This window comes from Cetorhinus maximus, chromosome 31, assembly GCF_964194155.1.
Source record: "Cetorhinus maximus chromosome 31, sCetMax3.hap1.1, whole genome shotgun sequence".
Lineage (NCBI taxonomy): Eukaryota > Metazoa > Chordata > Chondrichthyes > Lamniformes > Cetorhinidae > Cetorhinus > Cetorhinus maximus.
The window spans coordinates 14,836,037-14,859,182 of NC_135909.1; the positions used below are offsets into that span (position 1 = coordinate 14,836,037).

At 44.5% G+C, this 23,146-nt stretch overlaps 3 non-coding genes across 3 annotated transcripts; all 3 read left to right on the forward strand.

Annotated features, from left to right (window-relative positions):
* Window positions 1-7,287: 7,287 nt before the first annotated feature.
* trnar-ucg (transfer RNA arginine (anticodon UCG)) lies at window positions 7,288-7,377 on the forward strand. The gene is given in 2 exon segments: window positions 7,288-7,324; window positions 7,342-7,377. It is a non-coding gene; the product is annotated as a tRNA-Arg (tRNA).
* Window positions 7,378-14,512: 7,135 nt separating this feature from the next.
* trnal-aag (transfer RNA leucine (anticodon AAG)) lies at window positions 14,513-14,595 on the forward strand. Its single transcript has one exon. It is a non-coding gene; the product is annotated as a tRNA-Leu (tRNA).
* Window positions 14,596-22,420: 7,825 nt separating this feature from the next.
* trnas-gcu (transfer RNA serine (anticodon GCU)) lies at window positions 22,421-22,502 on the forward strand. The gene has a single exon. It is a non-coding gene; the product is annotated as a tRNA-Ser (tRNA).
* The last annotated feature ends 644 nt before the right edge of the window (window positions 22,503-23,146 follow it).

Below are 23,146 nucleotides of genomic sequence, written 5' to 3' on the forward strand. Positions count from 1 at the left end.
ACACCCTTTCACTGTCCACGCTGCTGCCTGCCATGAGGTGTAATTCTTAATTGTTTTCTGGTGTTACGACAGAAACCCAAAAGAGGGTTCACGCACTCTGGAGGACAATGAATGCACATTGCGGTTATCTCGCTTACTTGTGGAATGCTCGTTGGTCTAGAGGTATGATTCTCGCTTCGGGAATTTCGTTAAATGATCGTGCGAGAGGTCCCGGGTTCAAATCCCGGACGAGCCCTCGTGTGTTACCACTTGTGATGCATATTTTTTAAGAGCGAAAAGGCGGGTTTTACTTAAACCCGGGCGAGTTTTTAGAACCTGAGAAGTCATTATAACCAAATTATCACTGCAAAATAGGTGGAGTAAATGAAGAAACTGTTGCTCATGTAATCAGACGGTTAATTTATCCTAATAAGAGAATGAGTTAATTTATCCCAAGAAGAGAATGAGTGTAACTGAAACTTGAGTTTTCTTGCCGTCTCCATGGATACTGCCTGGCCTAGACACTGCCTGATGTATTTCTTCAATGTTCTCTTTTACCTAGAGCGCTCTGAAAGAATGGTTGATATCTTTTGGGTGCCAATGAATGTCTATATTGGCTGAGTTATATACATACAGTTACATTATTGGTATGGCCGTGTGATTCTCGCTATGGGACGTTTCGTAAGGGAGAATGTGAGCCGTCTCTGTTACAAGTTACATGCGCGCTCTCACGAGTTGTTACTTGTCGTGTCAGTAGCCCAGTGCATCGTATAAAACTCGCAGTGAGTCGAGGTAGAGCGGTTTACTTATATCAGGGGTAAGTTTCAGAACTGGACCCACCATTGCAGAGAACTCATCAATGAAACACACATGAAGGCAATTTGAAAAAAAACACAATTGCCCACTTAATCGCACTGTAATGTTACCCGAAAACACTAATTAGACGACCCAATTTTCTGGATGAATGCATTCGGCTGTTGTATTCTCTGAGAGAATTGTAAACTTCTCTGAGACGGCCAGGTCTGGTAGCCCCATAGTGTGAATTTGATTTGATCATATTTTGTTTTTGTTCTAGGAATTGTACTGAGCAGAAAGTGAGCCGTTTCACCTCGATCGATATTTTAGTGTAAAGGTAATAAACAATTTCAGGAGAAAGTATTTGATATGCTGTATGTGCTTAAAGTTGTTTAGGACCAGACACAGACGAGGTGCATTCAGAATACTGAGGGAGGAGAGCAGGAATTGCAGGGACGCTGGCCAGAATTTTCCAATATTCCTTAGACTCGCTTTGGTGACAGCGAAGTGGAGAATTGCTATTGTAACATCCTTGTCAAACAAATGTGTAAGGATAAGCCCAGAAACTACAGGGCAGCCAGTTTAACCTGGGTGGTGAGCTACCTTTCAGAAAGGAAAATTCCCAACAACATGAAAATTACCTCGGGAAAATGCACATTAATATGTAAAAGCAGCATGGATTATGTTATGGTCCCAGCTGTGATTACCCCTGGACAATCCTAAACCCAGAGTGGAGCCCAGCTTGATAGATTCTAACTTTTATTTGTTTGTTTAAATACATGGAAAGTAACTACTGAACAGAGTCAGAGGAGTCAGCTGATCAAATTTTACCAGAAAATAAATAAAACATTTATTCAATGAGAAAAGATGAACCATGTTACAATACACTTTCATCCACAACTATAACCTTACAGGTGGAGACAAATTTGTAAGGATAACGCAAGTTGCAAAATCTATTTTATTCTTTAATTTCCACAGTAATTACACAATCCATGTATCAATAGGCACCCTGTGGTAAGGCACACCAGACTCTGAAACCAAGTGACAGATACCACCATAACCAGATGCTATGGATCACTCCTCAACTCCCCACAGAAGCTTGTCAAGCCGTGAGTCAACCAGTTTCACTGCGCTCCGCCTTTCACACGAGGATTGAAGCCATTCCCTCTGCCCCTCCTCTTAAATTCATTAACAGGACCTGTTCCAGGTTCCCATCCTTCCTTTGACAAGAAGGTCTTTTTCGTATTTTCCCCTCTTCCACTCCCCTGGATTTTGGGATTTTTCTTTCGCTTGGGACTAACTATCTGCCCCCTTTTCCAGTCTCTCTCGGCAGCAACTTTCAAAAACCAACCGAGGTCCGCAGCTTCCAAATCAAAACTGCTGTTTCTCTCCTTCTGTGTGTGTGTCTGTGGGAGGGACCTGCCTCTCTGCCTCCCTGTTGCTAGGCAACAGCCCAATTCTTCTACTGATGTGTTTGCTTAACTTCATAAGTCGTAAACCTGATTAGAGATGCAAGCACTTTTTTAAAACGAAACTAAAACTCCATTTGACCTTTCTTAACACACATACAGAAATACAAATCAAACTTAAACTTTAAAGCTAAAACTCTTTCCTAACATTTGCAAATACCAGTATAATTTACTTAAACCTCTCTACTTCCTAACAATTTGGTAAGAACAAATCGTGTTACTTAACTTCAGTTAGTTTTTTTTTTGATGCGACAGCAAAGAATTTTGATGAGGGTGAAGCCCTTGACGTGATTTAAATGGACTTGAAAAAGGCATTTGATAAAGTGCTGGACAAAAGACTTCTGAGGAAAGTTAGAGCTCATTGAATAGAAGGGACAATAGCAGCACAGATACGAAATGAGCTGAGTGACGGGAACCAAAGATTTGTGGTGAACTGTTGCATTTTGGACTGAAGAAAGTTATCTTGTGGAGCTCCCCAGGTCTCTCGGGGACTTGTGGGATATCGGGAAATGGTGGAAACATAGAGTTGAGGCCCAAGGTCAACCATGATACCATCGAATGGCAGGGTAGGTGCGATGGGCCGTGTGGTCTACTGCTGTTCCTATTTCTTGTGTCCAGTGTCAGGGCCCCTGCCCTTCCGGTAATTCATCAACCAGATCTTGTTGTAAGCTCACAATTCCAACATTTGCCGATGATACAAAAGTTAGAAGCACTGTGAACTGTGAGGAGGATAGTGTAGAATTCCAAAGGGATCTAGAAATGTTGACGGAATGGGCGGATAATTAGCAGGTGAAATTTATTGCAGACTAACCTGGTGTCATTTGTTTTTGTAGAAAGAACAGGGAGAGGCAACACGAAATGAAGGTTACAAATCTAAAGGGCTTGCGGGAACAGAGGGATGTGGGTGTATATGTGCATAAATCATTTATCGTCACAAGACAGGTTGAGAGAATGACCAGTAAAACAGCCAACGTCATGGGCTTCATCAATATAGCATGTAGTACAAAAACAATAAAGTTATGTGAATCCTGTAGAAAACACTGCCTCGGCCTCAACTAGAGTATCGTATCTAATCTTGTGCAGCACAATTTAGCAAGCATGTGAAAGCATTAGTGAGACAGATTCCAGGCATGAGGAACTTAATTCACATTGAATGATTGGAGAATTTGGGAATGTGTTTCTTGAAGAGAGGGAGTTTGAGAGGAGATTTGATAGAGGTATTCAAAATCACGAGGTGTGTGGACAGAGTAAATAAGGTTTTACTGTTCCATTGATGGAATGATCCAAAACAAGAGGACCAGATTTAAATTAATTTACAAAAAAAGCAATTACCACATAAGGAATTTTATTTTTTCTTGCAGCATGTGTTTAGGATGTTGCATGCAATGTCTGAGATTGTGCTGGAGGCAGGGACAATTGAGGTTTTCAAAAGTGAATTTGATCTTGATCTGAAAAGAAAATTGAGCAGTGTTACAGGGAAAATGGTGCGGAGTGGCCGCAGGTGAGCTGCTCTTTCAGAGGGCCAGCCGAGTCCAGACGGGCCGAATGTTCTCATTATGTTCTGTGATTCAATGATCCCATAAAGAATCGGGGACGTTAGTGAAGACTATGATCAATTGGTGATCAAGTGTCTAAGTGAGTTTCTCAGGGCAGTAAGTGTTGGAATTTCCTGGGACAGGATGTGACGAAGTGGCAGTTTCCTGGAACAAAACATTCATCGAAACAGAACCATAGAAATGTTACAGCACAGAAGGAGGCCATTCGGCCCATCTTGTCCATGCCAGCCCGAGGACACTCAGGTGCCCTTTCTAATCCCACCTTCCTATGGCAATTGGCCATCATTTAACGCAATTATTTAACACCTCATACTGCAACATCCATCTGAACCTAACCTATGTAGTTACCTAGTTTAACTAGCAAGTGCACTCAACAACCTTCAATCTTCTGTCAATAGTATAAGACAGGCAGTAGAATCACTTGACAGAGAACTTGGGAGACATGGATTCATTGGTTGATCCATGCAAAGTGCTGATGTTGAAATTGATTCATGGTCATTTCACAAAGAAATCAGTTTCAACTCAATGAAATCAAACCACGTTCCCACTCATTCGCTTAAAGTGCTGTTTTATTTGCAAACATTGCAGAGTTATTTATTGAAATGCTTCATCTTGCTGTTTTGAACCTTTGTTCTCAGTCATCTTTGTATTTTTAGTTCCTAACAAACCAACAACAGCTATTCATCCTGATAAATTACTTCTGCACAGGGTGTCTCGGTTGGTGACATTCACACCTCTGAGCCGCAAGTTTATAGAGTCAAATATAAATCCAGGGCTTGAGGACCAAAGTCAATGTCAACACTCCCAGCGGTGGCTCAAGAAGGCAGCTCAGCACCATCTTCTCAGGGCAAATCTGCACTCTTTCAAATGTAAGTATCTCCCCCCTTAAAGAAGGAGACCTAAACAGGACTCAATACTCTAAGTTTTGTCCCATCAACGCCCTCTTCAGTTATCACAAGAATGCCCGAGTTTATACTCCATTCCCCTTTCAATAAAGGCCAACACCTCATTAGCCTTCCTAACAGCCTGCTGTACCTGCAATGTAGCTTTGTTTTGTGATACATGTACAAGGACACCCAAGTCTCAATGTCATTGCAGCACAGCATTCTGCCATCTCTCTTCATTTAAAGAATATTGTTTTTTTTTAATCTATCCCACCGAAGTGGTGATCCTCACATATTCCCACATTATTGTATGTACCAAACTTCTGTCCACCATCTCAAGCGATCTTTATTCATTTACAAACACTTTACATTCTGCTCACATTTTGCTTGCCTACTTATTGGTCTTTAGCACTATGAATTGTAAACTTGTGTAAGGGGAGACAGATAGACAGTAGTTGCTATTCTTTTACCAATTATCTTAGATCTGTAACGCCAAGGTAAACCCAGTTTCACGATTAAAAACATGAATGAGTCAGAGACCAGAACTGGATTCAGAAAGCGAAAATGTGATGTTAAGCAACGGAACCAGAAGTCCAGTCTGGCCAGTGAGGAATCTACCCCTGAACCACTGACGTTCACAAATCCGCTCACTCCATGTGTCTAGATGGAAACCTGTCTGAAGGAACATGCAGCCTGACAATGTGAAACAAACGGTTGGAAATTTCACCAATTTCCTACATTAAAATGCCGAACACACTTGAGAAGTTCTCCAGTGGTTGTCACGCGTCGTTGTGAAATCGTGTGGTTGTCAAAACAGCTGAAGAAAAGCAAACCTTTGTTTTCTTTTCGAGAAAATCTATCCAACGCAGGATGTTCCCTCCTTCTCGCTCTTCCTCATTCCCTGCACACTTTGGAGTCTGATCTCGCAGGCTTCATAGTCGCAATCTCGGCTCTCTGTCAAAGGGCTGATCAGAGCTGTTTCCTTATCCAGGTAAACACCTCCACAGAAATAACAACAGCAACAAAAATATTGTGGGTGCTGATTTACTTATTTACCGAATGTGGGCGTCGCTGGCTAGGCCAGCGTTTATTGCCCATCCACAATTGCCCTTCAGAAACTGGCGGTGAGCTGCCATCTTGAACCGCTGCAGTCCCTGTGGTGTAGGTACACCCACTGTGCTGTTAGAGAGTCAGTTCCCAGATTTTGAACCAGCGACAGTGAAGGAATGGCGATTTACTTCCAAGTCAGGATAATGTGCGGCTTGGAGGGGAACTTCCACGTGTTGGTGTTCCCATGTGTCTGCTGCCTTTGCACTTCCATATGATAGCAGTCGTGCGTTTGCCTGCAGATTAGGCAGTCCATCCAAATGCTCAAAATTTATTTCGAGAAAATCTTTTCAAAACGTTGTCTTTAGTTCCTTTTCGAATGAATTAAAATCTGCCCTGGTTGGTCACTGACCCTTGCGCCGGTGGGAACAATTCATCTTTATTTACTTTCTCTAAACCCTCTTGAAAGTTCTGTCTGTGGAGTGATTAAAAATACCGAAAGACAGATGTGGGATTTGAACAACGAGGGACTGTAGATCAATCATAAGGGAAGTGATACTTTGATAATCAGATTAGGAAATAGTTTGAAAGTTATGAAATCCGTCCAAACCTGTGCATTGCTGGTTCAGGAGCACAATGCGTCACTAGGACGTGGGAAACTCGGATTAGATTCCCGAAGTTGCCGATTCTGTAACAGCGTCACAGTCCCTAAATTATTTTCTTTTCTTCAGGTGACTTTCAGTTTGCTTTCTGTTTTAGTGCAGTGATCTTGTAGTTAGGGAAATAAATTGATTTCAGCATGATGGGCGGATTGGTGATTCAGGGGTAGAATTCTTATTTTTCATCAAAGAAACCTGGGTTCGATTACAGTGAATGCATAACTCAATGTCTTCAATAATGTTTCAAGGATCAAATAAACCGGGACAGATAAATACCCATTTTCTCACTGATCCATCATATATTTGATGAACACAAGTCTATAAAACTGAGATTTAAAAGTAAAGTGCTGTTTCCCGATGGGGTCTCTGAAATTCCAGGACCCTTTGCTGAGAGAGATGTTTCCTAATTTCACTCCGGAAACGTCTTGTTTTTTGACTGAACCCCAACGCCCCCACACCCCTCCCCCTCCCCCAATTCCGAAATTCCCACCATCGCAGAAGTTTCTCTCTCTGACACTATCGCCTTAACATGTCGCAAACCGCGATCAAATTGCTCATTAGTTCGGGAAGAACGGCTTCCTTTGTTCGTGGTTTATATGAAGGGGCTGTTCTGTGGTTTATTTTCTGGAATTTAGCAGTGGCTGAGGGGAGGCCACGAGGCAGAGAATGAGTGAGATTCAAAACACTGCAGCAGAATGATGAGGAGAGGGTGCGGACAATAGGAACTGAGTTCCCGATCTCCCAATCCTTATTTTCCAACGAAAGACACGGAGTCAAACTCAGACCCTGAGGCTATGGATCTGGGATTCAGCGGATCATCCAAACATCAAACTGAAAAATATACAACCACGATATTTATTTACATGACACTAGCATCAGATCCAGTATCATATTACCTGACCGCGTGGCCTAAAGGATAAGGCGTCTGACTTCGGTGGTGTTTGAAGAGGTTATCAGAAGATTGCAGGTTCGAGTCCTGCCGTGGTCGTTTTATACAGAAATCTGTTTAACTTCCTGAAAACCGCGGTCTCACACGTCAACTGAAGGTTCTGCGTTTCCTTCCGAACATGGCAGGGCTCTTTCTCAAAATGTCTGCTCTTGTTAATTTGTGCATTAATTTCTAATTAATTTTGTTTTTCTGATCAGGTTCGTTAAATGATTGATGTGTCCAACTGGAACAAAAGCTGTGCATCAGTCGGTTTAATAAAATGCTTTGGGTGAATTCCAATCTTCTCATGAAGCGGCTCGATCATTAGCTGAATCTGCTGTCACTGGACTAACAATACAGAGGTGCAACTGATGAAGAGTCATTCGGACTCGAAACGTTAACTGTATTCCCCTCCGCCGATGCTGTCAGATCTGCTGAGCTTTTCCAGGTATTTTTGTTTCTGTTCCTGAAACATTAACTTGGATGGACTGCACACTGTGTCCGGATAATCGAAAAGCGTCGCATCCGCCAAGTCCTGTTTCCTCAACTCTCAAATGGACAACATTCCAGGGGAGGACAAAGAAAATGCTCCAAAGACACTCTGAAACGTTAATTCAAACGCTGCAGCATTCATATTAATGACTCCGAGGAACTTGCTTCTCATCATTCAAAATGACCAAAACCTGCCCCCCAAGCTGCAGCGCGCTGTGAGTCCCCAGGTCTCAATGATGAGGCAGAACGGCGGCTAAAAGAAGTAACAGGAAGCAGATCCTGCTCTCTGGATCTCACTACCTCGTGGGACATCCTGTCCCCATGTGTCCAAAGGTCTGTGGGCCGAGAATCGGCCTGTTCACTCTCATGAAGACCCATGGCAGAAACTCACTGCCCTGAGTGGTTGTCATCCTCGTATCGAGGGACAGACGATAACCACTGCTTGTTACATAATACATATAAGAAGAGGTCTTCTCTGTCCATAGTATTTCTACAACTGCCCCTTCACGAATAATATGAACAAGTCTCCTCTGTTGTCTCTGATCTGTCAACTTCACTGTATCAGAATGTGCTGTAGAAATTCACATTGTCGGTGTCGCGGAAACAGGTCAATGTGAGGATTTTGTGATGTGATGGGGCAGACATAGAAACGCAAATATGAAATACAATTTAGGAAACATGATTAATTAATTTATTCCCATTGAATTGGCAGCAGTTACAGGCCAACTATCGCCTGGAGCTACTGAGACGATTAGATAAACTGCATTTAAGGGAAGTCTAGATAAGTATAGGAGGGAGAATGAATTTCAGGGATAAACAGAAAATGTTACATGAAGTATTCTAGGTGGAGGATCTTGTCGGGCAGTTTACCTGTTAGAACAAATGGCCCAGTTTCAGTGAGGTATATTCTGGTTTGAATGAATCCAGATTTGCAAAGTATCTCAGGGACTGACATATACGTAATGAATCCCACACTCAAACTGCGAGCAAGAGACAGAGAGATCCAGAATGACTCATTAACTCAGGCCTGGCATCAGTGACTGACTGATACATATTGAATCGCACACTCTCACAGTATTCAATGGACAGAATGATACAGAATGAATCATACACACAGGCACATCATCAGAAACTGACAGATCCCCGATTAATCCCGAAAACAAATCCTGTCCCGGGGACAAAGTGATAAAGAATTAATCCACAGAGACCGACAGATGGAGAATGAATTACACATTCAAACCCTGTTCCAGAGACAAAGTGGTCCTGAATGAACCTCACACACATACACATAGAATAGCTACAACAGAGAAGGGGACTATTCTGCCCTCTGTCTCTCCTGAGATGCTTCAGCAGAAACTCAGCTATCCCAGTCCCCAGCCCTGTCTCCATAGCCATGTAAACTTTTATCTTCAGGTGGCTGTCCAGTTCCACTATGAAAGCCCCGATTTTATTTTGCCTCTACCACATATCTCATACAGTGCATTCCAGACCCTCACCACTCACCAGGGAAGATGAATCCTCATGTCCACATTGGTTCGTTTAAAGCCGGTGCCTTGCACCAATAGAAACTGTTTCTCACTGTCTAATCTGTCTCAATCTGTCGCGGCCTCGTCATCCTGTATTCCCGATCGTCAAGCATTGTTTCTCAGTCTGACCCCATACCTACAACTTCGGAAAACTTCCTGGCCAATCCCTGCTCTTTGTTCGTATGTTCCATCAAATTACTCGATAAATCGGGATGAAGAACTTCCTTAAAGAAGCAGTCATTGGTTTAAATGAAGGGACCGAGTTGTGATTTAATTTCTGGAACTAACCAGCTCCTGGAGGGAGCTCAAGGGCCAACAAGAGTTACAGAGAGCAGAAAAATTCAGGGGAATGGTGCTGAGAGAGAGCGAGCAATAGGGGCTGAGTTTCCGATCTCCATTTCTACAAGACAATAGGGCCTAATTTAAAATTTGAGCTAAACCGATCTAGGGTGATATCAGGAAGGTTTCTTCACACAAAGGACCGTGCAAATCTGCAACCCTCTCCCGCAAAGTGGTTTTGAACCTGGGCGTCAATTCGAACATTTAGGAACTGCATCTGATATTTTTTGATTGTTTGTTTGTTTCGCAATTATTTTAAGGTTTATAAAAACACGGTGGATGGATAAAGTTCAAATACAGACCAGTCATGAGCTGAACAGGATTGAGTGGAGAACAGTCTCCGTCCGTTCCTATATTCACATCTTCCTAATCCTGGACCAAACAAATCATCACCCACTCTATTTTTTCTTAACAGTCAAAGTTAATTTCTCCTCCCAATCTTCATAACGAAAAACGAACCCTGAAGGGAACTGAAACGAGGCTCATTCCTTTATTGAGAACATTTTCCTCTCACGATTAACGATTTCCTGTTGAATACTAGTACCCCATCCACCGGTCAGTTACCAGTAACTGCTGTTGATACACAGAGAATCCTGTCACCCCATGCATTTTCTATATTTCCCCAAATTCTTCCATCAGTTTTGGGGAATATTAATCCTGAAAAATCAGTCCTATGATGGTTTTGATAACAATAACCAAATCCAATCAACCGGGCTTTTCCCTCTCTGTTAAACCTCTTTCTCGGTGGCTGCATATATTACTGATTGGACACAGGAGTTGATCTTTCATCAGTCCAGTGGAGTACAGACCAACTGAATATTAGTGCAATTTCTGATACGGTTAAATTTCAAATGCAGTTCATTTAGCATTTTGCTAATATATCAAGAGATTCAAACTAGTCCTGTTAAAGCAGAATGCCAGTGAGTTCAGTAAGAAATGTTTACAAAGTACAGCAATTTCTTTCTGCTCACAGTACACACATATAGCGAATTGTTTCACACAGCAGGAGCGGAAACCGCAGCCCGCAGTCTTCATGTTAGCATTGACCTGAATTTCAGTTTTGTGGGTAGAGGGGTACAGAGAGCACAGATGTAATTGTGGGAACTGAAGTCACTTTTCCTGTGAATGGAGCCGGATAAAGAGCTCGGGCCGGCCTGAGAGTCCCAGAGGGCGGGGTCATCGGGTAGCCTGGGGATAAAACAGACCCGAGAGACAGGAAATTAGATTTGAAAGAGAGAGGGGGTGCGGGCGGGGTGGGGCGGGACGGGGTGATGCGGGGAGGGGGAGGGAGAGCCGGGGAGGGAGATAGGGAGGGAGACAGCGAGGAAGAGAGGGAGGGAGTTAGAGAAGGGCGGAGCTGGAGGAAGAGAGGCCAGCGGGCGGGTGGGAGGGAGGAACTTGAATTTTTCCACCACATTTTACAACCTCAGGAAGACCTAAAACCTCACGGCCAATGGTGCGGGAGCAGAGCTGTGTCTTGGTAAGTGAGATTGCTGTTTGAAAGTGCACAACAACATCCCACCGCAGCAACCTGATCAATGACTATATAATCTGGTTCAGAGACCCTGTTTGAGGGATTAGTATTGATCCCAGGACTCCGGGTAAGACTCCGCTTCTCTTGTTGTAAATAGTCTGGTCGGATTGTTCACATCCGTCCGATAGGGGAAATGGGGTTTCGGTTTAAATTGTGGTTTATGAGTGAAATAGTCATGTATCTTTATTGCCACTCTGTGGGGCATTACACAATTTGTGAAACATATCTGCCTCTTCTAGAATTTCAAGCAGTTGGAAGCACTGAAGAAGTCCTGGTTCTATCTTTACTAATTCACGTGAACTGTGATAATGAAATATAACATCTTCCAGGCAGTGGAGATATAATATAGGCACCAAAAATACTCACACATCACAGCGGATGTTGTTTTATTTTTCCCAGGGAGCTTCGGTTGAAGAGTTTCCCTTTTTTGTTACTCTGAGCTTCTCAATGTTGTAATGCTGTCTGCTTCATTCCTGGGAGACAAGTGGGAATCAGAAATGATCACTCCCTCCCTGTGTGACTCCGACTGATACAGTTGTTATCATTAAGGTCAGTCAGCCTCTGACCCCTTATCAGGTCCAATATTTGACCCAAAGTTAACGTTTTCTGTTATCTACACTGGGAATCGAAATTCCTGCTGCACTCTCTATCCCTGCCGTGATAAAAAAAATCCGTCTCTTTCAACTGTGGGTGTCTATCTCTCATTGTCTGTGACACCTCTTCAATTAACAATCTACTTCTGCTCTCCTTACAGAGTGTAATCTCTTCTGTCTTTTTACCTTTTGCAGTGACCTATGATTCAGTCAGCTGCTCCCTTGGTTTTTACGATGAGGAAGTTGTGAGTTCAAAACTCATTCCCGAATCCTGACCACAAATTCAGGCTCACGCTCTAGTGAATTCTTTGCTGTTCCTGGTGCCAGCTTTTAGACGATATGTTGAACTGAGCTGCCATCTGCTTTCTCACGTAAAATATACCATGGCACAATTTCGGAGATGGGCGGGGGAGTTATTCCATGATGTCGGAGCCAGAATTTGTCCCTCAATTAATATCACTTCAAAACAGATCATATTGCCTTCATCACATTGCTGTTCTTGGAAGCTGACTGTGTGCAAATCCTTTGAAAAATTGTTCAAAAATATGATGACTGAATTCCTGTTAGGAAAAGTCAAGCTATTATTGAAAATTCTGCTGTGTGAACTTCATTGGGCAGCAGAGAAATCAGGTGAGGAATTCGAGTAAATCGACACCAGAGAACATGTCACCGTCAAGACTGGATCAACTCTTGCGAAGATCAATGAGTAAAAGCTGAGAGTTCCGCGCATCATCAGATCATTAACCAGAGACACTCACAGAGTGTTTTGTACAATGTGTCTCTAATGCAAACCTGAAGGAACGAAGCCTTACCAGTTCATGGTGATATTGGGAATGGAGCTCCGTATATTTAATAAGTGAGCAAGAATGAATAAACTCCAAATAATGATTATCTGTGTCTTTGACGTGATGCTTTTCCCGTTATACTGATAATCTTGTCCTTCTCGATGATACATGTATCAGGGAGGACGCTGCTGTCCAAATGCGCATAGGAGTTAATGCAGGGTGTCCTGTAGATCGGACATACTGCAGCTAATATGTATAATCTCCGCAACAATGTTTCCGCCTAAGAGATATGTTTTGTTATTTTTTTCGATTCAGATCATCTTGGGGTGATTGAGAACAAGGAAAGGCCATTCGGACCATGGCCTGAAACGGGCTGAGAGAAAGAGGAAATACTGGGCTGGTATATTTTTGTAGCATTTACTACTTCTGTCCGAGTGTGAATAAAAACGATTTGAGAGGTTGGTTGCAGATTGAAGTGTTTACTGGAAGTAAGAAGTTGATACAAATTCACTGTACAGACAAAGCCAGGTATGTTTTTCGGTCACAGACCGCTGGTTATTTTGGTGTGAATAAGAACAAAAAGAACAGAAGATGGTTTGGATTCATCGGCCTCTGTGCTGTGGGCTTCGCTGCACCGCCCTGCGACGGAGCCGTAATTCCTTCCTGCCGCTGAATACTTTACGGTAGCCAAACAAATATTCACTTCTTACTAATTTTTAATCAAGAGCACACGTGTTGGGAAGCTCACCCTGGCTGCGCAATTGTACTTCACACCACTCCGAATGCAACAGACAGAGAAAAAACACAGAAAAGCAGTAGAGACGATAAGGACACACACAGTGACAGACAGGAAAAGGTGCGCAAACCAGCAAGATCCCGCCCCCACCCCACAAACTCAACCCCCCGCCCCCTCACAGCTGGATGAGGGAAAACAAGCCCAAGAGGGACATGGGGACCACCCGCTTTCTCGGCCACTCACTTTAGCCATCACCATCCCAGCGGGACAAACGGGGAGGCGCGACTCCCTGTGGGATAGAAATGGCAAAAATTCCCCCAGCTCCAGTAACTAGACCTCCTAGTGGATCTGGAAGGGACACCAACTTCCGTCCATCTTAAGTGAGTCACAGTTCCCTGTATGTGAATGTGGATCAACACCTTATATTCCCTCACAGACTCTGTGATCCCCGGGCCTTTGCGAATTACGAATAAAACCTGAGACCTGAGCAGGCGGGAGTAGGGATGGGGGTGGGGGGCCGGAGTAGGGATGAGGATGATGGGCGGGAGTGGGGATGGGGTGGGGGGCGGGAGTGGGGATGGGAGTGAGGGGCAGGAGTGGGGATGGGGGTGAGGGGTGGGAGTGAGGGTGAGGGTGAGGGGCGGGAGCGTGGATGGGGCTGGGGGCGGGAGTGAGGGTCGGGATGGGGTGAGTTGCGCGGGGGTTGAAAGCCATGGCGCAGAGTGATGAGTGTGAAAACAGCCGACTTTAAAGGTCACAGGAAAGCGGTGCCTGGAGCTGCCCCGAGAGACAAGCTTTGGGTTGTCAGTAAAAAGATCTCCTGTAATGAAGGCACAAAATCAGAAACAGGAAATGCTGGAAATATTCAGCAGGTCCGAAAGCAGCTGTGGAAGATATTCCTGTCGCCATGGATGTAACTCTCCATTTGGACAATTCACGTCGCTCAGATCTCACACTCTCATCACATTCGTGTGAGGAATGGGTCGGGCGGGAATTGGGTCTTTGTTGATTTGAGCAAACAGAGCAATGCAGCAATGAGAAGCTCCTCAGCCCCCGGCGGATTGGGGAAGGATGGGACTCAGATACAGGAACCTGATAGGTGCTGAAAAAAGGAAAATCACATCAAGTTTTTGAAAGCAGTGGCGATGAATGTGAAATTCAAAACCATTTATGCAGAACAGAGCGGCATAGTCAGGATGGCCGAGCGGTCTAAGGCGCTGCGTTAAGGTCGCAGTCTCCTCTGGAGGCGTGGGTTCGAATCCCACTCCTGACATTATATTTTCCTTCAGCACCTGCCAAACCCGAGATCTCCACCACCTGGAAGGAAAAAGGCAGCAGATGCATGAGAACAGCAGCAAGCTCCCCTCCGAGCTACACACCATCCTGACTTGGAACTGTATCGCCCTCTCAAATCCTGGAACTCCCTTCCTAACAGCGCTGTGGACCTACTTACACCATGTGGGCTGCAGCATTTCAAGAAGGCAGCTCACTGCCAGCTTCACAAGGGGAGTTTCGGTCGGCCGAGCCAGACTCGAGGCAACCGGATCCCCTGAAAACAGCTCATAAAGTAAACTGGATACAAAAGCAACATACTGCGAATGCTGAAAATCAGAAATAGTAACAATCAGAAAGTGCTGGAAAAACACAACAATTATACAGCATCTGTGGAGAGAAATATAGAACTAGCATTTCAGGCCGGTGAGATCATCATTTCCTTCTCTCTCAGTGTGAAATCCTTGACTCAGTTAATATCCCCTCCCCTTTTAATGACACCTTCCTATCCAAGGCTTCAAATACACCTTCCAAGTGAAACAGTGATGCACTTGTTCTTCTTTCAGTTTAATGTACAGTATTTGCTGCCGCAATATGTTCTCAACTGCTTCAGGTGGGCGAGCGCTTTGAGGAATCTCCGTTCAATCCGCAAGCCTGACTCTGAGCTTCCTGTCACTTGTCATTTCAATTCCCCACCTTGCTCCCACTCTGACCTTTCTGTCCTTGGTCTGCTGCAGTGTTCCAGTGAAGAATAACATAAGTTCGAGGAAGAACACCTCACCCTGCATATTTCTGGCCTCAACGTCGACTTCAATATTTTTAAATTATAAACTCAGCCTCCCTCTTGTTTCATGTGTTTCTTTCAGGTTTATCATTTTATTTTTTGTTTCTTATTTAATTCCTTCACTTTGCAATTGGGCGGCTGATCTTTAGCCATTCCCACCTCATTTGGAGCCACATTTTGTTTTTTGCCTGTTCCAGTCCTTTGGCTTTGGCGCCGTGAAACCTTTTGTAATTTAATCTCTCCGGGCCCCCAAACCATTACAAACCTGCGCTTTTGTTCAACCTCTTCCCAAAGCCCGGACTGGTCCCTTGCTCCAAGCCTATTACATTCCTATATTCCCTCAGTTCAGATGAAGGGCCACCAACCTGAAACATTAATTCCTTTTCTCTCCACAGTTGCTGCTGAGTATTATCAGCATTTTCCGTTTTTATATTATAAGCCTTTTCATTGACTGATAACACATCCCTTTTAAGCAAAGCGTCAATTATCTGGAATTGGTAACAAGCCACTTTTAAACAGACAGAGTCATATTTACACAGTTTCGAATCCCTGACAAAATACAGAATTATACCGATTCCATTCTGTGCCCAGGGGATCAATTCCCATGCCGGCTTCTCACACCCTTCCTGCTCTACAGAATGTAGGACTGATTTCTAATCCATAAATCATAGAATGATAAAGGACAGAAGGAGCTCATTCCGCCTGCGTTGGTTCTTTGGTTGAGCGATATAATTACTCCTAGATCAGGGATCTGTTCCCATTGTCCAGTATTCCCTTCCTTCAAGTTTTTTTTCTCTCCAACTATCTTTTGAAAGGTAATAATTAATCTGCTTCCATCAGCCTCCCAGGTAGCTTCCATTTCACAATGAGCTCACTGTGTAAAATACATTCTACTCATCCCGCTCCTGGTTCTTTTCCCAATCAGCTTCAAACTGTGTCCTCTGGTTAGCGACCCTCCTGTCAGTGGAAACAGTTTCTCCTTATTTACTCTAGTAAACTGGTCATCATTTTGAACACCTCATAGGAGATGTTTTTTCGATGCAAAGCAAGTGGAGAGAATAAAGGTGAATCTTTAAGAAGATTGAAGCTGTATGTGAATTTCTCCAAATTCGAGCCATTCCAGCAGCAGCGCCGTGATTTAACAAAACCCCCCAAAGCGCTTCAAAGGAGCTTGATCAAGCAACATTCGACATCGAGTCAGATATTTGGCCAGATGAACAAAACCTTAGTAAAACTGATAGATTTTAAGAGGGTATTAAGGGGGAGAGTGAAGTGGGGATGTTTCTAGAAGGAATTGCAGCGCTAAAGGCTCAGACAGCTGAAAACGTGGCCGCCAATGATGAAACAATGCAAAGTGTAAATGAGCAAGAGGACAGAAATGGATTCAGAGAGAGTAATGTCTGGGAATGGAACGGGAACTCCAGTCCGGCCAGTGAGAAATCCCCCCTGAACCACGAATGTTCACACAGCCGCTCATTCCATGTATCCAGTTGGAAACCTGTCTGAAGGAACATGCAGTCTGACAGAGCGCCTGTGATAATCCTCCACTGTCTGATCTAAAGCTGTATCAGGAGCTGTTCATTACAGCTGTGATAACCGTGTTGGTCTTGGTATTCAGTGGTGCAGGTTCACATCATCCTTGTTTCGAGCTGTCTGTCAGGAACAGTCTGGAAAGATGACTGAGCAGTAATGGGAAGCAGTTTCCGCGGTGGCTGTATATGTCCAATTTTAAACCATTCTGAGGGCTGAGCAGACTGACTCTGGTCAGCATCTTTCAAAGGTTTTTGTTTTGTCCTGAGACGGTGATGAGATTTCGCCTGTTCAGTGGTTCAGATGGGAAAGTGGGGAGTGACCTGTATAGAAGGAAGTTCGGGACGGCAGTTTCCCTTTTCTGAGAATATTGATAAACCTCTTGCTGACTTTCTTCAATACTTATCTAAAGCATTCCAACCCACAACGTTTAAATGTATCTGTTTATACCAACTGCAAGTCCAACGCGCTATCGGTTGCGCCACAGATCTACACCAATGATACTTGTTTCCAATCCCAATATGGGAATTTCTGACATTGACGAACAGACGGTTCAAAATTTCATCAATTTGAACAGTGACTTCATTTCAAAAGTGCTCACCGCCTGTAAAATGTTTTTGGACGTCCTGTGGTTGCGTGAAGAGCTATAGAAAGTCAGTAGAACTTCAAAACGACGTGGGCAGGTTGGTGGAATGGGCGGTTAAGCGGCAGAGAGAACCACAGAACCCTGAAAAAGTGACGGCGCAGAAAGAGGTGATTCAGCCCATCATGTCTGTACTGGATAGAAAAATGAAGAAGAAGAAACTAGCCGTTTATTCTGAACCCACTTCACTGCACCTGACCCGGAGCCTTGCAGGTTACAGTGCTCCTGGTGCAGATCTAAGTACATTTTAAATGAGTTGAACCGGTTCAGGCAGTGAAATCCAAATGCTCGCCATCCACTGCGTGAAAAAGCTTTTCCTCGTCTCCCCTTTAATCCTTCTAACAATGACCTCAAATCTACGCTCCCTGACAATTGACCCCTCAGCTAGGGGAAACAAGTATTTGTTGTCCACCCTATCCATGCCCCTCATCATTTTGTACATCTCAATTAGGTCACCCCTCAGCCTCCTCTGTTCTAAGGAAAACTACAATAGCCTATCCAATCCTTCCTCGTATCTGCAATTTTCAAGCTTTGGCAGTATTCTTGTAAATCCTCTCTGTGCTCTCTACAGTGAAATTATCTCCTTCCTGTAAGGTGGTGACTAGAACTGTGCACAAAATTCCAGCTGTGGACTAACCAGCGCTTTTGCAGTTGATTTCCTTTTCCAGGGAAATGTGAAAAGATTAATTGTGGTCGAAGAAAGCAAAGAGGCAACATAAAATAAAGCGTGTGCACCCAAAGGGCGTGCAAGAGCAGGAGGAAATTGTGGGCATGTTCATAAATGATTGAAGGTGACAGGAAAACTTTTATTCATTCACAGGATGTGCGCTTCACTGGCTGGGCCAGCATTTATTGCCCATCCCTAGTTTCCTTTGAGAAAGTGGTGGTCAGCTTCTTTCTTGAGCCGCTGCAGTCCATGTGGTGTAGGTACACCCACAGTGTTGCTGGGAAGGGAATGCCAGGATTTTGACCGAGCGACAGTGAAGGAAAGGTGATATATTCCGTAGCCAAGATGGCGTGTGACTTGGAGGGCAACTCTCAGGTGGCGATGTTCCCATGTAGCTGCTTCCCTTGCCCTTCTCGACCGTAGTGGTCGTGGATTTGTAAAGTGTTGTTTAAAGTGATAAAAACAAAAAACTACTGCGGATGCTTGAAATCCAAAACAAAAACAGAATTACCTGGAAAAACTCAGCAGGTCTGGCAGCATCGGCGGAGAAGAAAAGAGTTGATGTTTCGAGTCCTCATGACTCTTCAGCAGAACCCTTCAGTTTAAAGAGGCTTGGTGAATTCCTGTATGCATCTTGTAGATGCTACGCACTCCTCGACTGTGCGTCAGTGGTGGAGGGAGTGGATGTGTTGCAATTCAAGCTTTCTCCTGGATGATGCCAAGCTTCCTGAGTGTTGTGGGTGCTGCACGCCACCAGGCAATTGGCGACCATTCCATCACACTCCTGACTTGTGCCTTATAGATTCTGGACAAGCTTTGTAGAGTCAGGAGGTGAGTTACTCATCGCACAATCCCTCGTCTCTGACCTGCCCTTTTAACGACAGTGTTTATAAGGCTAGCCCAGTTCAGTTTTTGTTCATCAGTAACCCTCAGAATGTTGAGAATGGGCGATTCAGTGGTGGTAACGCTAAACGTCAAGGGCCAGTGATTAGATTCTTTCTTGTTGTAGATGGCTATTGCCTGGCACTTATGTGGCGTGATTGTTACTTGTCATTTTTCATCCCAAGTTTGGATATTGTCCAGGTCTTGCTGCATTTGGATATGGACTGCATCAGTATCTGAGGAGTCACGAATGGTGCTGAACTTTGTGAAATTATAAGCGAACATCCCCACCTCTGACCTTTTCATGGAATAAAGGTCGTTCATGAAGCAGCGGAAGATGGTTGGACCGAGCACATTACCCCGAGGAACTCCTGAAGTGATATCCTCGAGCTGAGATGACTGAACGCCTTAGGCATGACTCCAAACTAATGGAGTTTTCCACCTGATTCCCATTGACTCCAGTTTTCCTAGCGCTCCTTGATGCCACACTCAGACAAATCCGACCTTGATGTTAAGGGCAGTTACTCTCCCCTCTCCTCAGGAGTTCAGTTCTTTTGCCTATGTTTGAACCAAGGCTGTAATGATGTAAGGAGCTGAGTGGCCCTGGCGGAACCCAAACTGTGAGTCAGTGAGCGGGTTATTGTTAACCAAGTACCGCTTGATAACACTATTGATGACACCTTCCATTACGTTACTGATGATCGAGAGTAGACTGATTGGGAAGTAATTGGCCGGGTTGGATTTGGCCTGCTTTCTGTGTACAGGAAATACCTGGGCAATTTTCCACATAACTAGGTAGATACCAGTGTTGTATCTGCACTGGAAAATCTTGGCTAGGGCCGTGACAAGTTCTGGGGCACAAGTCTTCAGTACTATTTTCAGAATATTGTCAGGGCCCATAGCCTTTGCACTAACCAGTGCCTTCAGCTGTTTCTTGATATCACGTGGAGTGAATCGAATTAGCTGAAGACTGGCATCTGTGATGCTGGGGACCTCTGGAGGAGGCTGAGGTGGATCATCCACTCGGCACTTCTTGTAGCAAATGCTTATCATTTGTGCTGATGTGCTGAGGTCCTCCATTATTGTGGATGGGGATACTTGTGGCGTCTCTTCCTCCAGTGAATTCTTTAATTGTCCACCACCATTCCCAACTGGATGTGGCAGGGCTGCAGAGTTAATGTCTGCCCGTTGGTTGTGCGATCGCTTAGCTTTGTCTATCATTTGATGCAGATGCTGTTTGGCACGCAAGTAGTCCTGTGTCATAGCTTCACCAGGCTGACAACTCATTATTAGGTAATTCTGGTGCAGCTCCTGGAATGCCCTCTTCACTCTTCATTGAACCAGGGTTGATAACCTGGCTTCATGGTAATGATATAGTGGGGAATATGCCAGCCCATGAGGTTACAGATTGTGTTTGAGTAGAATTCTGCTGATGCTGATGGCTCCCAGTGCTTCATGGATGCCCTGTTTTGAGTTGATAGATCTGTTCGAAACCTATCCCATTTAGCATGGTGGTAGTGCCACACAACACGATGGAGACTATCCTCAATGTGAAGGCGGGACTTTGTCTCTGCAACTTCTGTGCGATAGTCACTTCTACCAATACTGTTGTGGGCAGATGCATCTGCGGGAGCCAGATTGGTGAGGATGAGCTCAACTATGATTTGCCCTCTTATTGGTTCACTCAGCACCTGCCACAGACCCAGTCTAGCAGCGATGTCATTTAGGACTCGTCCAGCTGGGTCAGTAGTGGTGCTACAGAGTCACTTTTGGTGATGCACGTTGAATCCCTCCACCCGGAGGCCATTCTGTGCCCTTGGCACCCTCAGTTCTTCCTCCAAGTGGTGTTCAACATGGAGGAGCACTGGTTCATCAGCTGAGGGAGGGCGGTACGTGTTAATCAGCTGGTTTCCTTGCCCATTTTGACCTGATGCCATGAAACTTTATCAGGTCCGGAGGCGATGTTGAGGACTCCCAGGGCTACTGCCTCCCGTCTGTATACCACTGTGCCGCCACCTCTGCTGGGCCTGTCCTGCCGGTGGGATAGGGCATATCCACGAATAGTGATGGTGGAGTCTGGGACATTATCTGTGAGGATGACTGTGTCAGGCTGTTGCTTGCCAAGTCTGTGAAGCAGCTCTCCCAATTTCGGCACTAACACCCTGATGTTACTAACGAGGACTTTGCAGGGTGGACAGGGCTGAGATTGACGGTGCCGATATCAATGCCGCGTGGTCCGTCCGGTTTCATTCCCTTTTTTGTGACATTGTCGTGGTTTGTTACAACTGAGAGGCTTGGTAGGCCATTTCAGAGGGCATTTCAGAGTCAACCACATTGCTGTGTCTTCGACAGTGCGATCAAGTGGCGCTAACTCACCAATCACCTGCTCACTGAAGCTCAGTTTGGTTTCCGCCAGGGCCACTCAGCTCCCGACCTCATTGCAGCCTTGGTCCAAATATGGACAAAAGAGCTGAACTCAAGGCGTGTGAGTTGCCAGTGACTACAGTTGGCCATACAGAAGCATTTGGCAGAGTGTGGCACTGAGAAACCCAACAAAACTGAAGTCAAATTATACAAGGAGGGAAACTCTCCACTGGTTGGAGTCGGCCCCAGGGTTTCTAATACATTCCAAAAGATTTCCAGCATCCACAGTATTTCGCATTTTGTTAATTTCCTGTGGGTGGCAATGAAAGGATATGTTGAATGCGTTCATGGTGGCAGCTGGCTCGTTGGTCTAGGGGTATGATTCTCGCTTTGGGATTTGTGGTGAATTAATATGCGAGAGATCCCGGGTTCAATTCTCGGACGAGCCCAGCCAGCATTTTAATACATTAATTCGTGTGCTCGAGGCGGTGCCAGTTGGGGAAATCAGGACCAGGTTTGAACATCCGGGAAATCATTGCGGAAAATAAATCACAACACAGAAAACCAACGCAAAGTTTCTCCTAATGCATCGAATACGTCATCTCTCTCCTTGTGGGTTCAGTCGGAGGCTGATTACAGTCAGTTACAGTCTTGAGTGAAAAACCACATTTCAGTTGTGTTCCGGTACTTGCAGTGAGTCGGAAGGAGTTTCTTTATTCTTCCAGGTGAATGTATGTTTCGGTCTTTCCGCGGTGGCTTTTCACACTGTCTAGAAACATGTTGAAGTGTTGAAGTGATTCACATTAGTCGATTTACAACAGTTCCTACCTGATGTGATGGAAATGTATTTTATTGACAAACGACATGAGACACCTGAATGGTTATTCAGGACCTGAAACAAGCAGTTCATGAATGCAAAAAAGTACGGAAGGATGTTTAATAAGGAGACCGCATGTGACGAGGTGGTCGAGAGGTTAAGGCGATGGATTGCTAATCCATTGTGCTTTACTCGCGTGGGTTCAAATCCCACCTTCGTTGTCACTTTTACTAACGGGTTCTTCGTGACCGCGGTGCTTTTTTGGGAAGACATGTCTGAAATCACTGATGTAATCGTTCCGAGGCCTGTTTTACGTCGGGATAATGTCGTTCATCACTCCATGATTATCTGAATTTAAGGCTGATCATCCACTGTGCTTCTCACTCGTGAGTTTAAATCCTGTTTTTGTATGGGACGGCGTTATGCAGAAAGGAAATCTGAAATTACCATCAGACCCAAGTTATGGCGTTTCCTGTAATACCGTGAATATCAATGTTTCAAGGCCGATATGATTGAAAATTTTACGATGATTAAATAGCATTCTAGCTTCGTTTTTTAGTCTAGCGGGCAGTGTGCAAACCATTTAGCTTGTACTGGGGTGTTGACAAGAAGCATTGGGAATCGAAATTCCTGCAACAATCTCTCTCCCTGCCGTGAGAAAATGTCGGTCTCTTTCAACTGTGGGTGTTTATCTCTCATTGCCTGTGACATTTCTTCAATTAACAATCTACTTCAGCCTCTCCTTGGAGTGAAATGTCTTCTGTCGTCTTTCCTTTGATGTGAATTACTATTCAGTCAGTTGTTCTCTTGCTTTTTACAATCAGGAAGTTGTGAGTTCAAAACTCACTCCAGAATCCTGAGCACA